This window comes from Chenopodium album, chromosome 21 (assembly GCF_948465745.1).
Source record: "Chenopodium album chromosome 21, dcCheAlbu1.1, whole genome shotgun sequence".
Taxonomy (NCBI): domain Eukaryota; kingdom Viridiplantae; phylum Streptophyta; class Magnoliopsida; order Caryophyllales; family Amaranthaceae; genus Chenopodium; species Chenopodium album.
This window is the reverse complement of record NC_137854.1, coordinates 33504000-33523703: the sequence shown is the minus strand read 5'-3', so window position 1 is coordinate 33523703 and position 19704 is coordinate 33504000. Positions and strand designations below refer to the sequence as shown.

The following is a 19704-nucleotide window of genomic DNA, read 5'->3' as shown; positions in this document are numbered from 1 at the left end:
TAAAAAGATCATTCAGGATAGCCAAAAATGAGAATTGAGAAATACGAACTATATTTAGAGACAAAGGGAGTATTTGAAATTCTCAAGAATTTCAATTAAGTTATTTGGTTGTGACAATAAGAAATGGAAATTCTCATGAATTGAAATCCTCCTCACAATAATAATGCTATAACAAAAAATGCTTAAATTGTTATATATATATATATATATATATATATATATATATATATATATATATATATATATATATATATATATATATATATATATATATTATTTATATAGTTTTGGAATTAGAAGTTGAAAGTAGCAATTTTGATAAATAGATTTTTCTGCACTACCCAATAATTCTCAATGGTGACCCTCAACTTGTGAGGCATAAAAATGGTTACTCTCTTGAAAATGAATTATACAAATTGACCTTATTTAAGAATGTTTTTCCACTTATAACCTTATATTTTCATAAATAATTATTAAAATTAGGAAAATTGGCTTAAAATAATACCAACTATCAACGGTGTGTGCAAAATAATACGAACTTAACTATTTGCTATTAGCGGTACCACCTTTTATACTATATGTGCAAAATAGTACGCCAATCCCCGAAACGAATTAAATCAAAAATATCCTATTTACTATTGTATAGTAGACTGGTAGTAGAAATAATCACTACATGTATTTTGAAATAAATTATTTAAATACATATTGACAGTTAAAAAAAAACCTAACAAAGGGGGTGGGGCAGGCATTATTAATTTGATTGTAAAGGAAATTATTAATGCAATATGTATTTTGAAAAAAAAACAAAATTAATAAAATAATAGTAATAAATATAGATGAAATATTACTCAAAATACGTTTTTGGTGACTTGCATACTATTTTGCACATATAGTATAAAAGGTAGTACCGCTAATAGCAAATAGTTGAGTTCGTATTATTTTGCACACACCGTTGATAGTTAGTATTATTTTAAGCCAATTTTCCTTAAAATTAACTATGGTTAGATTTATTCTAAAAAATAAATAAAAATACATTAACCCAACCATACCCTAGTCATCCCAATCACCACCTCCACCCCACCTGCCTAGTGACCCTCCCCCCCATTGTCGACGCCCAATTTCCCCCTACTGGCGCCCAGGCTTCCCCCCGCCAGCGATTCTACCCCAATATTCTAGCCCCCACCCCGACACATCACCCCCTCTGATTTCCCAAATCCTAACCACCTCTCTATCCTCCGACCACGACCACTGCACTGAAACCCAAACAAGACCCACGACCCGTCTCTCCTCCGCATAGACCTAAACCATAGCCCACAACCTAAACCACTTTGGTTAGGGTTTCGATTAAGGTGGGTTGGTTGGGGTTAAGGTTTCGGTACGTAGAGGTGCATGTGGTAGGGGTGGATGGGGTTAGGGTTTCGGTGTGGTGAAGGTGGTGGATCGAGGTGGCTAGGTTGGTGGTTGATTGGTTAATTTTTTTATAATTAATTTAACCCTAGTTAATTTAAATTAACTTCTAATGCAAATAAGATTATATTCAATCAATCAAAAATTTAATCCTATAAGTGGTGAAAAAAATTCGTAAATAGAGTCATTTTCTATAATTCATTTTTAGGAGGGTTGCCATTTCTGTGTCTCACAAGTTGATAGAAAATCTAATAATAGTGCAATATTCTCTAAATTTCCAAGTGTGGGGGACAATAATTAATATTATTGTTGTGTTAAATATCAAAGTTATAGTTATCTTCACAAGTTAGTGACACCAAATAGAATCTCAATCTAGGCAATAATTTTATCAACTTGGCAATAATGCCAATAACCATTCATTTTATATATTATAATTACTCCTAAAATTTGTTGTCTAAGAAAAATGAGTTTTTTAAGGAAAAATTAGATTTAATAATTCAAACTTTGGAAGATTTTCTTTTTAAAATCAATCAAAATTTTAACCTAAATGATCGGTGAACTGATGAATGGATTAATTTTTAGATTTTTGTTTAAAATTGCCACGTGTCACATTATTACTAGTTTATGTTTCTTTCTCTCTTCTCCTTTCCCTAAGATTTTCTCTTTTCTCCCCTACCCTTTGGCAACCCACCTAGCCACCCCTTAACCCCCACCCCTTCCCCTTTCCCCATCCTCCACCGGTTGCACCCCCACCACTTTCCTTATCCCCATTAGAAAACTCCGCCCCCCCCCCTCCAAAACCTCCCCCTCCATTCCTCCACCCCGTAAAACCTAACGACCCACCCCCAACTTCAAAGATTAATAATCAGTTCAGGACTTGTGTTCTTGGCGGTGATGGTGGGAGGTGTAGGGGAAGCGACATCCAGTGAAGTTGGGCGAGTGAGGCTGCGGAATTGATTGTAATGGTGGCGGTAAGGATTCGTATGTACTAATGGTGAGAGACAGGAATTTGAAGTTGGCTGCCGCTATTGGTGTAGCTAGGAAGGGAAGGGATGAATTTGGGGATTGGGGAGGGGGTGAATTACGTAATTCTACAAATCCCTATTGTTCTCTACACTTTTCTGTGCTTTTCCGACGCTTATAAGTGTCGGAAAAGTTACTACCGACGCTTAGAAAAACGTCGGAAGTTCGCGTGTCGAGAATTACCATTGTTTCCGTGGGGGAAGAGGAGGGGGTGAGGTGTAGCCGATTGGGTGGGGCTAGGAATCGGGTTGGTTGCCGGCGATGGGCTCGTGTTTGGCTAGGTAATTAGCTTTTTAAATCTAATTTTTTTGGACTATTAAGGGATTGTCATGTGTCCAGTGACTTGCTATAGTAGATTTGGTAACCTGTTAGGTCTGATAATAGTAAATACCCTTAAAGTTGGGATTATTCAAGAATAATCCAAAGTTAAAATATTTAAAATAACATCACCCAAATTGGGAGTACTAAAACCATTTTTTTTCTTTATTTTATGATAGAGAAACAAATCACTTATTAATACGAGTAGTATATTAGAGAGAATATGAATACTAGTATATTAGGACATGTTCCTCTATTTATCAACAATACAAGTTTATAGTCTAATCTGAACGAGAAAACCAGCTAGTTGTCTGAGCTTTTCGTGTACGTGAGAAGTATGTTTACTGCATCACATTGTGTTCCTTTTTTCCTTATATTATGACCTATTTTTAAACAAAATTATCTTTCAAGAACTATGTAGTGTTTAGGAATAAAATGCTCCTAAAAAGGATGATAAAATCATGGTCAAAGATTGTATTTGTATGAGAACCACTGAAAACTATAATAGTATAACAACATTAAATTAATTGTATTATTGCTGTTTATAAAATTGGAGGACTATATGAAAGTAGTATTAGCTTTTCAAAGCATATCGTTTTCGGAATAATATTAATGGTGATACATAAAGTGGTTTACAATGGGATTAGAGAATGGAGAACCATTCATTACAATCTCTCAAATTTAAATATAATACTCCTCATAATATAGTTCTATATGTATTTTTTCACGATATTTAAGAAATAAGAAGAGAGTGTGGATGAAGTATATATTAATAAAAGTGAAAAAAGTAGAATTATACACAAAAATTAGCGAGAGAACATGGAAAAAAGTACAAAATATGTGCAAAATTCAAGTGTAATTTAGGAAGTACAGTGAATAAAGTAAAAAAAAAAAGTGAGAATATAATGCTATTTACATGCAATCTAAAAATAGAAACAGGATCAACATTTTGGAACTTCAAAATAGGAAAGTAGGAACTATATTATGGGACGGAGGGAGTACTGCATAATAATACTTGTAATTAATAATCAAATTAATGAATTAATAAGACTATTATTAGAAGGTTCCTTGTGTAAGATAAGAAATCTGAATAACTGTGGTCTAGGCCCGTTTATCTTGGTATCAGAGCCAAGTTGAAGCCAACGTGACATAAAGGTTACGGGTTTGAATCTCATTTACCCCTCCTTTCAAAGTGGAATATTAAGCGCAAGGTAAGAGGTAGGCCCATGTTGCATCCACATTTCAAGCCTAAAGGGCTCTCGTACATGTGAGCGGGAGTGATAGAGTATAAAACATGTTTTTGAGCCTCAACCATCAGCTTAACCGTTTGATTGAGTTGATCCTTTAACATTTAACATGACATCAGGGCCCAGATTGGGTTGTATTGTGATCTGGGCTAGTATTATGGACAACTCATATGTGAGGGACAATGTTGAGCCTATGAGAAAACTCACATGTGAGTGAAAGTGTTGTCCCACATTGAAAGAGTATAAGTGAAGACAAATATTGGGATATGTATCTCAATTAAAGAAAAGAGAAAGACGTGTTCACTTTATAACGCTAAGGGGCTACTCCCCTCATTGCTATATGGGTTTGAGGTGGAACCTCCGTAGTCGAATAAAGTGGACACTTGTGACGGGTGTAGCCCAGGCCCGTTTATCAATAACTGACACTACTGACTTCTTGATACACCCATCCTTGTCTTGGTAGCGTGTAAACATGGTATGAATTACATCTTCTTAGACAATTATAGGTACGGATAAAAAAGCTCATAGTTCTCTTTGAAAAATAAAAAATAAAAAAAAGCCTCGGCCAAATTGCTTGTGTTCCTATTTGATTTATTATCAAATCCAGGCTCTCTATCGAATGCATCAACTATGGACTTGATAATAAGTTTAATTTAAGTAATTTTGTCCATACAACAAAAAACCAACAATTTTTTTTTTTTAATGCTCCGTATGTGTGTTAAGGAGAAAGACTTTGTCAGATGGAATTCTCTCACAAGTGATCTAGACTCTAGAATTTGACAAAGTAGCACGTACTATTGTAGAGTCGTCTTTACATACTATCTCCGTTACATATTATTTGCAACGATTTGACATAAAGTAGAGAGGGAAAATGTCTAATCGTTGCAAATAATATGAAACGGAGGTAGTATAAATATATCAAAAATTGCAACTCGGATGGGATGTAAAGTTAAAACCAATGTGTGGCAGAACTGCAAATGAGAATCTTCTTTAACTTTACTGCTTGCAAAATGCAAATTATTCAAAAATCTTTCAAACTCCATGCTTGCATGTAATTCAGCCGTTCTCCATCTATAGGGCGTTGCGAGTTTAGGAATATGTGCCAAGGCCTAGACACAATTGTAAGCCCGTCTATTTCTTACTATCTCCACCTTTTTAGTTAAAGTGTTTGTTTTAATTAATTGAACTCAGCTAAACTGAACTGAATTGAATTAAACTGAAAATTAGCTGAGGAGAACAGACCCAAAATCTTTCTTTTATCACTTTTATTAATGTAATGTACGAGTACAATTTTAATGATAGATATCTTTAATCATCATCAAATAAAATTTGAATAAATGTGAATTATAAACTACCTAAAGCCCATCTCGATGGATTGAAAATCTATATATATATGCACTTTTAATTAATACAAACCATAAATGGAGTATATATTTTAATGTGTGTGGTGATGTATGAAAAAATAAGGTTGCTTTCATAAATAAATAGAAACTCTGTAGTATTAGCTGAAAATTTTAAAATAATAGTGTATAGGTTAGCTGAATAAAAATGAGTTATTTGTTTTAATTAATTGATAACAACTGTATAACAAGTGTGGGTTATTTATATGGACAAAATGGAGTTGATATTATGAATAAACGAGATCACTCATATATATAGGCCGTGTTTTAACAATAATGTTCGCTAACATCCAAATGATGCTCATCGACAATTTGAATAAATTAACATTAAAAGTTTGAGACGAATAATCTATAAATTATACTAAGGTTGTGTTTAATTTACCATATTTTTACTTATTTTGAAATAAAAATAAGCTAAGATTAGATCAGAAAAATAAGGCTAGATAATATCAATTCACAAAAAATAATAAGTTCGGATCATATTATCGTTTTATGTGCAGTTTTTAATCATTAAAAATATTTAATTTTGTAATGAAAATAAAAAAAATGAAATTACATATTAATAAAACGAATCTAACAAAACCCACTTGATAAATTTTATAAGATCAAATTTTAGTCAAATTAAATAAATCAAAATTTCCCCCAAAAAAAAAATAAAAAACAAAAAACAAAAAAATTAAATTAGATCAACAAGAATAAGGTATACTAAACAAGCCCTAAAAATTTGATCATTTGTAAATGTAGCTTTAATATGGAATTGAAGTTTTCTATTAGAGGTAGAACTTAAGTAATTTGTTGAAATAAATTCTTTAATTATTCACGATCAAATTTCACCTTTATTAAGATGACAACTAGTGTATGGCTCGGGCGATGCCCCGCGTTGCTAGTTTGTACATGTTGGTTTCGAGTTTAAGTCTTGCTATAAACATTTTTTAGTTGTCAAACTCAATCATTACATAATGGAAACAAATAGCACAATGAAATACCAATTAACTTATCTAAGTTAACTATAATTTTGTTGGATAAAAAAACACAATTAATAAATGGCTAAGATGGTAAGACTTGTTGGTCTTGAGTTCAGGTCTTGTTATAAGTATTTTTAAGATGCAAACCATGTTGTGAAGATGACATGTCATGTTTTGTTTATAGTGACATGTGGCACATACTGCTGACATGTCGAACTTAAAAAACGTGACATGTGGAACTGAAAAATTGAATAGAAACGCTTGACTTTCTCATTCACCACTTAAGAATATATATAGTTACATAAGATATTCCTAATTAACCCTAACATAATTAGGAATAAGATAAAATATTAACATAACTAGGAAATCTAAAGATATTATACAATATTTCCTAATATTATCTTAACATCCCCCCTCAAGATGGAGCATGTAGATCTCGAATGCCCATCTTGCCAAGTAAGAATTCAAATTGCGCCTTTCCTAACGCTTTTGTAAAAATATCCGCCAACTGAATCTTCGTGGAAACATACGATGGCTTAATCTCACCTTCTTTAATGGTATCCCTAATAAAATGACAATCTACCTCAATGTGTTTTGTCCTCTCATGGAACACTGGATTATTATCAATGTGGAGAGCCGATTAACTATCACATTACATGTTCATACCTTGTTTATGTTCTACACCCAAAGACCGGAGTATTTGTTTCAAGTGTTTGAACTCACATTGCAACCCTGTCATTGCCCGATATGGAACTTGTGGAAACTGTTGGTTGCTTTTTAGTTTTCCAGGACACAGGTGACAACCCAAGCAATACAAACCAACCGGTCAACGACCTACGAGTCAAAGGAAAACTCGCCAAATCTGAATCACACCATCCTTCCAATTGTAATGCACTATCTGATCTCAAAAGAATGCCTTGACCCGGACATTTCTTCAAGTATCTAACTACTCTCAATGCCGCCCCCCAATGTTCCTCTTTCGGACATTGCATAAATTGTGACAAAATATGCACCGAATAAGCCAAATCCGGCCTTGTGACGACCAAATATATAAGGCGACCAATCAATCGCCTATATCGTTCACCATCTGCGAACTCTTTCCCCTCTGCTAAAGCAAGTTTTTGATTTTGCACCATCGGAAAGTCTGCCGGCTTTGCTCCTAGTAACCCTGTCTCAGAAATAATATCTAAAGCATACTTACGTTGGCACACATAGAAACCATGTTTACTACGTGCCACTTCTAGCCCCAAAAAATATTTCACGGTGCCCAAATCTTTCATTTTAAAACATTTACACAAGTATGCTTTAAAACTCTCCAATGCAATTGTATTATTTCCTGCTATTATCATATCATCTACATAAACCAAGACACTCAAATGCATTCCACCTTTTGAAAGAGTGAATAAAGAATAGTCGGAATACGACTGTTTAAATCCATATTTCTTCAAGGCTGTAGACAATTTTTCAAACCAACATCTAGGAGCTTGCTTCAATCCGTATAAGGACTTATTCATCTTGCAGACCTTATCTGAATTGCCTTTTTGAAATCCCGGTGGTACTTTCATATAAATCTCCTCCTCCAAATCACCGTGCAAGAAAGCATTATGTACATAAATTTGATGTACATCCCAATTTTTAATCGCTGCCACTGCTAAGAAAGTACGTACCGTAGACATTTTTGCCACTGGCGCAAATGTTTCATTGTAATCGATCCCTTCTTCCTGATGATTACCAAACACCACAAGTCTTGCTTTTAATCGTAACAAGTTACCAGCTTCATCTCTCTTCTCAGTGTAAACCCACTTGCTTCCAAGTGCTTTCTTTCCCGTCGGAAGATTCTCCAAGGTCCAAGTGCCTTGATCTTCGAGAGCCTTTATTTCTAAGGCCATAGCTTCTCTCCAACCTTCATGTTGCATTGCTTCCTTGAAAGACCTCGGTATGCGTGCCTCTATTATTGCAGCAATATAATTTCTATGTTTTTCGAAAAACCGATCATAATTAACAAAATATGTTATAGGATAGAGAGTACCTGAGGAAGATGATTCTGCGGATGACCCCGACGAGATTTTATTTTTCCGAATGGTATGTGTGACACAATCTCGAAGCTTTGTCGAAGGAAATTTTACACGTTTTCCCCGGCCTAGATCTTCTTCACCCATTTCTACTCTCCTATTCTCTTCATTCCTAGCCACGGGCTGCTGTACAGGCGCCTCCGCAGCCACCCCGCGGCCTACTGCCACTTCTTGCGACCTGCCCGCGGAGTGGTCTGCTTGGAGCTGCTGCACGGGCTGCTGTACAGGCTCCTCCGCAGCCACCCCGCGGCCTGCTGCCATCTCCCGCGGCCTACCCGCGGAGTGGTCTGCCTCGAGTTGTTGAGCAACGCCCTCTGCAACTGGCTGGGCAGTGGATTGGCCACGTAGTTGCTGCTGCCCAGCAGCTTGCTCTGGTGCTCCAGCAGCCTGCTCACTCTCCTTATGCACCCCAAAATATGTACCCATTTGCCACTCTTCAATCCCATTATCACTTGCAAAAAAATCGAGCTCACCATTTACCTCACACGCTGTCGAATTCGTACTTTTTTCCTCCCCAAACGGAAAAACCCGTTCATGAAATTTAACATCTCTAGACACAAGAAATTCTCGAGTCTCTAAGTTAAACAATTGCCACCCTTTTTTTCCAAATGGATAACCAAGAAACACACATTTTCGACTTCGAGAATCAAATTTGTCACCCTTACTCCGTTGATTATATGCATAACACAAACACCCAAAAACCCGAATAGACTCATAAGACGGGATTTTACCAAACAACATCTCATACGGAGTTTTATTTTTAAGCAGAAGACTCGGAGTACGATTAATCAAATAACAAGCCGTTAATACACACTCCCCCCAAAATTTAATAGGTAATCTACCTTGAAATCTCAATGCTCTAGCCACATTTAAAATATATTGATGTTTTCTTTCCACTCTCCCATTTTGTTGAGGTGTACCAACACAAGAGGACTCAAAGACAATACCATTGCTAGTAAAATACTCTTTAAGATGATTACACTCTGTACCATTGTCACTCCTAACCACCTTAATATCTCTACCAAATTGGCGTTTTATCAAAGCAATAAAATTGAGAAAAGTAAACTCAACATCAGTTTTATTGCGAATTAAATAAATCCAAAGACCTCTAGAAAAATCATCCACTATTGTCAAAAATAATTTCGAACCACAAGACGATGCTATCTTGTACGGACCCCACAAATCAATATGAACTAAATCAAACAAACCACTAGCATTATTCTCACTAATAGGAAAACTATCTCTAGATTGTTTTGCCCGAGGGCATACATCACACACAGTATTATTCTTCCTAGTAGAGTTACTCACAGGAGGAAGTAACTTTAAAATCTTCTCCGACGGATGTCCCATTCGTTGATGCCAAAGATCCACCACACAATCCACTGCTAGCACCTTCACTTGCGGCACACCACGGAAAAAATAAAGTCCATCTCGTCGTTCACCCACACCAATCACCGTCCTCGTCGACTGGTCCTGAATAACACAAATTTTGTTAGTAAATTGTACATTACAATGCAACTCATCACTCAGTTGAGTAACGGAAATCAAGTTACAATTCAAGTAAGGTACAAATAAAACATTATCAATCACCAAACCACCATCTAAAGTGACCGAACCCAATTGATTCGCATTCACCGTTTGACCATCCGGTAAACCAACCGGACAATTTTGTATCGTTTTAATATTTTTCATGATTGATATGTCATTAGTAACATGGTTAGAGGCTCCTGTATCCACAATCCATAAGCCGCTTGTATTACCTTCCAAACGTGCCTTGGGTTTCGATAAAATATCTATTATTTGTTGTGCTTGCTCCGACGACACACCCGCAAGTTCTAGTATAGAACTTGCCAAAGAAGATGAATTGCTTGCATTCTGAGACGATCCACCTTGCAACGCATTAGCACGAGTTGCAGCAGGGGCGTTTGATGAACCACGCTCCCCCCAACTGCCACGACCACCATTATTACCTCCTCGATTGTTGGAGCCTCCTCTTCCACGGCCTCTACCGCCTTTCCGATTCTCATCCCAACTGGGCGGAAAGCCAATAATTTGATAGCAACCTTTCTTCTCATGTCCCATACGATTACAATGAGAACAAAACGGCCGATCTCCATCATTTGTATCACTCCTTGTACGGGAATCCACCTTGAACGCCATAACGTTCTCCTTCGGTTTGCTATCTCGAACACGTAATCTCTCCGTATTGATCACCGTTTGGTAAGCACTATCAACCAAAGGCAAAGGTGATTGTGCTAGTAATTGTGCTCGAATTGCTTCATACGGATCATCAAGACCCATCAAAAAATAATGGAGATAATCCTTCTCTCGAATTTCTGTAACTTGCCGAGCAATGTTACACTTGCAACCACCACAAGAACACTTCGGGACACGACAGTATTGCACCAATTCCTTCCAAATTTTGGATAATCTACCAAAATAGTCCGTCACTGACTCGGAAGGGGTCTGCTTACACTCCCCTAAAGATTGTTTAAGTTGACAAATTCGAGTACCGCTTACTACACAGTACCTTTGTTTAAGGTGAATCCACAAGTCACTTGCAATATCAAAATCCTCAATTTGAGAACGCAAGCCATCATCAAGGGTATTAGTAATCCACGACACAAGCATAGAATTCACAGCCACCCAATGCTTCTTCTTTAAATCATCTGTCGGCTCTAATATAGAACCATCAACAAAACCAAACTTGAATTTTGCAATCATCGAACGACGTATTGCTTTAGCCCACTCATCATAATTCGGCCCTTTCAATTTCACCGAATTAATAACCACACCCAGAAGATCGCTTGACCCTAGAGAATATTCTAGGTCCACCGGCGGTGGTGGTGGCGGAACATCATCATCCTTGGCCATCACTCACGACCCTCTGTGTTTTCCTCAAAAAAAAAAAATTCTTAACCTAAGCTCTTGATACCATGACAAATTGAATAGAAACGCTTGACTTTCTCATTCACCACTTAAGAATATATATAGTTACATAAGATATTCCTAACCCTAACATAATTAGGAATAAGATAAAATATTAACATAACTAGGAAATCTAAAGATATTATACAATATTTCCTAATATTATCTTAACAGGAACATATTCTGTTTTAGAACGCTTTTTAATATATAAGTATATAGATGTCCTAATATGTAAGTAATGCTCCACAATCTAGCAACATTTCGAGAAAGATTCTTTTTCATTTTTTCTTGGTTGGCCAATATGAAATTCATCTTATGTCAATTCGATCTCCTAAATTTAATCTGACACTTCCATTACTGAATAACTACTTATGTTGCCCTATTTTTGTTCTTTCCTCATCTTTCTTCTTGATCTCCAAAAGTCCAAAGGTCCAAATCACAACCCTAATAATATACCTCCTTTCCTATTGCGGCGTATTTGTATGGAGCTCGCTGCTCGCCCATTGTATGATCCGAACATAGTAAGTATAAGACTATAACTTACGAAGTGTAGGAGGTGTCAATTTGGATACATGGATCACGTCTGATAAGGTCGAGTCGGATCTAATTTGTTTAAAGTTATTTAATTTAAATGTTAATTTTTTTTAACTTAATTTGATTTTTTATAGATAAAACTATATTTGTTTCAAATTATTTGAAACAATTTGACATAAAGTGTGAGCAGAAAATGTCTTATCATTGCAAATAATATGAAACAGATATAATACTTTTTCTAAACTTATCTAAACTTCTATTTTCAACATTTAAAAAAAAATAAATAAATAAATAAAATTTATTTTTTAAAATAAGTTTAAATAAGATGAAACAAACCGACTCTAAGTTATGTTTAGTTACCTGACCATTTTCATGAGCAATTTTTAACTTGAAAATTTCCATGGCGCACAAAGTAATCATTCTAGGCTAATTCACTAAGTAGGTTGTCTATCATTTCGCTCAATGTTATTGACAATACATATAGCATTAAGCTCCCAACTTGAAGAAGTCTACCTGACTAATAAGTGCTATGGTATCAGAAATGCTATAATTTAGGCTATCTATTCAGTATTCGTTTAACAGGAATGCGTTGTCAAGGATTAAATCATAAAATTACATGTTCGTACGTATTAAATTTGTAAATTACACACTTTTTTAAGTATGTGATACACACTTGTAATCATGTTTTAACATCCTGAAAATAATTTTTTTAAAAAAAAAAAAATTCATATTCCGATTTGCTAGTTGGATTTCATTCGAAAGCTATCTCAAACAAAAGTTAGCTAGTTTTGACTTCAATTGAAAGGGAACAGTAAGCACCAATAAGATTAAAGCACAACTCTTGGCAAATCTATCTACAAATATTACGCTGGTACTTGTTTATATAAAGTGCTATGGAGTACCATTTTTTTTTTTTTTTTGGCTTTTGACTTTTTTTGCGAGCTGAATGCTCACATCATCATATACTAATCCAACTCCAATTTCATTACTTATACTACGAGTAATGATATTGGGAATTTTTTTTGTCTGTGCATGAACATACATTGTCCAAATTATCAGGCTCACTTTTAACTTTTCAAACACAATTTCAGACATTAAGATTATCAGGCTCACTTTTAACTTTTCTAACACAAATTTAAACACAACTTCAACACATATAATCATATATAGTCACTTCTTTGCTAACCCACCCCAAGATATTAAACGAATGCCTGTTGTATAAACATTATGATCATTTTGTGTCAGCTAGCCAAGGTGATTTGAGTGTGTGTGTTTTTTTCTTCTAATTGATGATTGAAAAAAAAAAAAAAAAAAAAAAAAAAAAAAAAAAAAACACCAGTTCAGCTCCTAATTTTCTTCTTTCATAAAATATTAATCTCAGCTATATTCAGTTCAGCTCCAATAAGTTCAGTTCAGCTCCAATAAGTTCAGTTCAGCTCCATTCAATAAATGTGAACAAGCCCTAAGTGTTGAAGGTGGTATTAATTGAATCTGATTTAATCAGCGAGCATTTCATGAATGTCCTTTGTGCAATGAATATTTACATAATTCTCATAAAATATTTCACTCGTTTAACAATAATAATTTACCTTTTACGTTTGCCAATATAAATCTTTAAGTAGGTATACTTAGTTATGTATTTGTAAATAAATCGAATACACATATTAACTGCTCCATATTAATTAACTTGAATCTCATAAGACCTCACCAAACTTACATGTTGTTTCTAGAGCTGTCAATTCGGGTAAATGGGTCGGGTTTGAGTCGGGTTTGTGTGGGTCGGGTCATCTCGGGTCGGGTCAATCCGGGTTAATGTCAGGACCTAAATGGGTCGGGTTTGGGTTAGGTCATGCTTGAGTCGGGTCACGTCGGGTCATACATCTTTTCGGGTTCGGGTCGGGTTTAGGTCAGGTCAATAAAAGGTCGGGTTACATTCGGGTCGGGTGAAAAACAAGTCGGGTTAAATTCGGGTTTTTACGGGTTTAAATGAGTTAGGGTCATGTTCGGGTTCGAGTCGGGTTCGGTTCAAGTCAATTATTTTCGGATTATAATCAGGTCGGGTCATTATCGGGTTTGAGTCGGGTTCGGTTCAAGTCAATAATTTGCGGGTCATAATCAAGTCGGGTCATTCTCGGGTTCGGTTCAAGTCAAAAACTTGCGGGTTATAATCGGGTCATTCTTGGGTTCAAGTCGGGTTTAGTTAATATGTATTTCGGGCCTTCTTAAGAGTTACCCAGACCATACGAGTGTTGCATCCAGGCCATACGAGTGATGCATTCCGGATTTGTTTCTCGAGGGAATACACACCCCCAAGCAGGGCTGTACACCGGTCCAAAACCGGACCAGAACTGACCCGGACCTGAATGGACCAGGACCTGAATCCTTGATTTTTAAGGACCAGAGACCGGACCTGAATCAACAGGTCCGGTTGAGGTCCAGACTTGAAAAATCAGGTTTGGTCCGGGTTTGGACGTGAATAGACCTGATTAATTTTTTTTTGATTTTTTTAAAATAATATGAAAGTGCTGACCTGTTTAGACCTGTTTGGACCTGTTTAGACCTGCTTGGACCTGTTATGGACCTATTTGGACCTATTTAGACCTGATTGGACCTGTTTAGACCTGTTTGGACCTGTTATGGACCAGTTTGGACCTGTTTATGGACCTATTTAAACTTATTAAATAAAAAAAGTAGTTTCACCGGTTTCAGGTCCAGACCTGAAATTTCCGGATTTTACCCGGACCGCCTGACCTGAAATTTCCGGGTTTTACCCGGACCGGACCTAAAACCCGGAATCCTTGAATTTCAAGGACCGGGACCGGACCTGAATCTACAGATCCTGATCAGGTCCGGTCCCAACAGGTCCGGTTCAGATCGATTTTAAGGTCCGGGCTAGTTTTTGTACACCCCTACCCCCAAGGGAGTGTCAAATATCCCCAAAAGACATGTAACTCATGAAGTGTTAATGAGATTAGTTTTTACAAGTATTAAAATGGATAATTGGTGAGTCTTGTGTGTAATTAGCCACATGAATCGGAGTAAAGACATTATTTTATAAGTGTAATCTTTATTTATTTGTATGGGTTCTTTATTTATTCATAAGAGTTACCCTTTTGTCCATAAAAGTAACTCAAATTCATTAATATCAAATAATTAAAAAATAAGTAACCTTTTTTGTTCATTTGAGATCCTATTTTCAATCCAAAAACAAAAAAAAAAAAAATCCAAATGGTTATCACAGAGTCATATATATATATATATATATATATATATATATATATATATATATATATATATATATATATATATATATATATATGTATATATATATGTATATATATATGTATATATATATATGTATATATATGTATATATGTATATATATGTGTATATATATGTACGATGCCCGGGTTGTTTATGGATTTTTAAGATAAAATTATGATTCAATTTGTATAAATGAAATATTGGTATTTTATTGAAATAAAACTCTAAATAACAATAACAATAAACCAAATTTGATTAAAAATAGAATTTTAAATTAACTTTTTATGCTACAAAATCTATCTTATATCTATCCAACGTGGTACGACACTTGACAAAAAGTTGAAACGCTAAATGTTGTCTGGTGGCCTAATTATAAGTTTATTATTTGGTATTTTATCGAAAATAAAACTCTAAACTAACGATCTTATTCTAAAATTCTATCCTAATTTGATTGAAAATGAAATTCTCAACTGACTTTTTTATCTTATGAAGTCTATTTAAATCTGTCCAAGATGGCGCGACACTTGGCGAAAAGTGGAAGTCCAAGTGTTGCTGTTTAGTGACCTAGCTAAAAGTTTAGCTTTATATATTAGTTACTCCGTATATGATATATACTTTGTTGAAAGGGAAAACATATTGTATATGGAGTACTCCGTATTTATACCATGCATTAAAATTTGGGTCTCTTTTATTTTACTGTGTGATCACCTTTCTTAAATGAAATTTATGTAAACTTCATTCTAACTCATTCTTAATGGTCCAACAAAATGATCGTTTAAACACAATAAAATATGCTTTTTGATTCATCAAATTAAGAAAAATCAATATAAAAAAGCAGCCTGATTATATATGTTGGAAAAATACCTATTGATTCCATGAATGATATAGACAAATCAAGAACTTCCATTAGAACAAATTCGATCGTCATACTCGAATCATAAACATACATGTCCTTCTTTTGTTGTGTCGTGGTTTGAAACTCACTGACTTAAAAGCGAAATACGCCACCACCGGTACAAGTATCCTAGTGATGCACGCCCCCCAAGTTTTACACAACGACCTCCATAACTCGTGTACCCGAATTTGAAGGTTGGAATTGCTCAACAACTGTTCAAATCTCAAAAGGGTAGACTTGTGTTTATGTGTATAGGGTTCAATAATACTGTATTATTAATTTTACAAAGAAGAAGACAATAATCGTATTTATATGTATCCTAAAAATAGGAGACAAATAAACAAACCCACTCAAGAAATTAGGTGGGCCCAATCAGGCAACGGCCCATCTGGTCGGCCGCGAGTATTCCTTGAAACGTTTAATCCCCCACGAGTGCGGATCGTCAGGCCTTGCAATTATCCTTACAATTATCCGATTCAGTGGCGGATCCAGGATTCCGGACTAGGGGTAGCACTAAACGCATACTAGAAAAATTAAAGGGACAAAACAACCAGTATACACCTACGAACTTGAAACTCAAACTAAATTTAAGATGGTAATAACACATCAAGTTAAAGTTTTTGGATAATGTAATTCTAAAATGTTTCCATCAAATTTTAACTATCTATACATTTTGCTATGAGTTATTATTGCGGATAAAATTATGCATGTACAACATACTAGCTATCAAAATATATATTTCGTATTACAATCAAATAAAATTAGTCGATTCATCAAATATTATTAATTTTCTTCACGGACGAATTATTTATATATATTGCATACTATTATTGTTGTTGAACAAAATTTTATGGAAGTTATTTTTATGTAATGTATTTAAAAATAAATGTCAAGAAAGTGAAAAGTAATTTGGAAAAGAATCAAAATTTTGCTAGAAGTCCATTTTATCTTATCTATTTGTATTTTAAAATAAATGTCAAGAAAGTGAAAAGTAATTTGAAAAAGAATCAAAATTTTGCTAGAAGTCCATTTTATCTTATCTATTTAATTATAAATGTCAAGAAAGAGGAAAATTATTGTCAAAAAAAAAAAAAAAAGAAGAATAAAGTGTATGGGGAGAGGATCGAACAACAAACCCCCAGCACTCAAAGGAAGCTTTAATTACCTGCTTTGTACCGCTAAAGCAAGTTCAGTATTCATGAAATAGTTGCATTATTTAATAACTTTAAGTATTAAAAAGGAAAGTTTTTTATACAGTTTTTTTTTCTTTTTCCCGGGGGTAGCACATGCCCCCGGGTTCCAATGTAGATCCGCCAGTGATCCGATTGCATTACCATTTCCAACAATATATAATGCTCTCCCTGCCGTTGACTCGTATGAATATTAAGGAGAAAAGATTTTAAATCAATTAACAAAGTATGCAGTTTTAGTTAGTTATGACATAATCATAATTAGATAACACGTAAAGATTGTTCATCTGGGGATGTAGCTCAAATGGTAGAGTGCTCGCTTTGCATGCGAGAGGCACGGGGTTCGATCCCCCGCATCTCCAAAATTTTTAAAGAAAGTTTAAATATCTTTCACATAAGAATAAGGTTGACGGTCTACAACATGATTTCCCTCATAATTACGTAAGAATGATTGTACAAAACATTTTACACAATCTTGATTATCTTGTCTGTACCAATATAGGAAGAAACAAAGTCTCAAGAGCCCGTCGGGGTGAGGCGGATGTTGGTCTTTCCATCCCCATTCTCACCTAACATTTTCATCCCCATTCCCATCCCCGAGGCAGGTCCAATATGATCCTCATCCCCACCCCGGCAGGTACAACTTCAATACCATCCACACCCCATCCCCCACTTGGATATCCATCCCCACCTAATCTCCACCAAAGACCCGTCTAATCCTCACCCAAGACCTGAAGACCCACTTAATTTCCGTCTCTCAAATACACAATCCTACATAAGAAATACATATTATAACAAATATATATAAATAAATAAATAAACATTGTTAATATTACACACAGTTTTGTTTATAATATAAGTGTAGTACAAACTACAAAGTATTATAATTAATATTTTATTTCACGTAATTATTTTATAAACTAGTATAAAAGTATATAATTTTGCTTTTAAAGATATATAGATATGTATATGAGATGGGATGGTGCGGGTAAAAAGTGGGGCGGGCATAACTTAAAATACACCCCAACCCCATCACCCATGACGGATATGGTTTTTATCCCCATCACCGCCCCACTACCCGCCAAACCGAGACCCATCCAGTGGGGATGGATTGACATCTCTAGGCATTATTAATAGATTGAATATGCAAACAAATCAAAAAAAAAAACTTAAAAATTTGGAGATGCGGGGGATCGAACCCCGTGCCTCTCGCATGCAAAGCGAGCGCTCTACCATTTGAGCTACATCCCCTGTGATGTTATAACTAGAGCTTATTAAATTCTTAAACAGTATTACTGTTAATGTATTTCACTCATTTTGTGATCTATTTTCTTCCCTGGTATCAAGACAAAACATGGGTCTTATTTGCAGTTAAAGCCTAATGAATTTGTGACTTACTTTGCAACACTCATGTTAGTTAATTTAATCCAAATAACTAGATTTACTTGAAGTTTGAAAGAATTTGCTTTGTTATACTAAGTACTAGTGACTCTCCAATGTGATATCAGCAGAAATGCTCTATTTTCTAGGCCTCTCTAAGAGTCACTACAATTGCAACATGCACATATTATTACATGCTGGATTAATGTAACTCACTGGCACAATAGTTAATGATTAGCAATTTATTTGCACAATTATCCAATTTACTTGAGTTTTATAGATCATTAACATGATATTAGAACTCTTATTAAAGATCATCCTTTTTTTTCTTGGGTTGTAAAAATTGATCTTACTTTCAGTAATACATAAATAGTCATCTTGGATGAGGTTCACATGTAGTGGAATAGAAATACTGTAATTTGCTGGTATGATGGACTAATGACCTACACAAACAAGCACATAAGCTGAACTCCAAGGTGTGTCGAGGAAACACACTGGTGAGTAATGATTAATGAATGACATGGCATCTTCTTAGCTTAGGAGTGCAAGTAGGCCAAGTATAAATGTGAATTTGTTACCTATGAGAGAAATTGTTACAACTATTAGTAGGCCAAGTAGGTTCAGAAAAATCATTATATCGGGCTAACTAAGCTTTGGGAGCCTTTAATGATCGAATAATTGGGCCATTTTGGTATCCAAACATCTGGTATACTATAGCCTAATTATAACAAAAATAATAACTTTTTAAAAATAGGAAAAATAGGTAAAAATAATCTAAACTTTAGGTTGTTCTCTTTAAATACTTTCAACTTAGGAATATTTATAAATAGTCAGAATCTTGAAGGTCATTCACTTTCTTATCCCAACTAGTCACCAACTTATTATAATAGGCCACGTGGACACAGATCAATACCTAATTGGATAAAAATACTAAAACTCCACTAGCCCAGCCATGCCTCCACCCCTCCCCACAACTACCACTGTCAACCAACCACACCACCACCATAGCTACCACAGTGCGGGTGGTAGCTATGGTGGTGGTGGTAATGGTGTGGTTGGGTTGGTTGACACCACCACCATA

The 19704-nt window shown here is 35.1% G+C and overlaps 2 non-coding genes across 2 annotated transcripts; one reads left to right on the top strand and one right to left on the bottom strand.

The window, feature by feature from the left end:
* The first annotated feature begins 17532 nt into the window (after window positions 1-17532).
* TRNAA-UGC (transfer RNA alanine (anticodon UGC)) lies at window positions 17533-17605 on the top strand. Its single transcript has one exon. It is a non-coding gene; the product is annotated as a tRNA-Ala (tRNA).
* An 816-nt stretch (window positions 17606-18421) lies between these two features.
* On the bottom strand, window positions 18422-18494 carry TRNAA-UGC (transfer RNA alanine (anticodon UGC)). The gene has a single exon. It is a non-coding gene; the product is annotated as a tRNA-Ala (tRNA).
* Between the last annotated feature and the right edge of the window lie 1210 nt (window positions 18495-19704).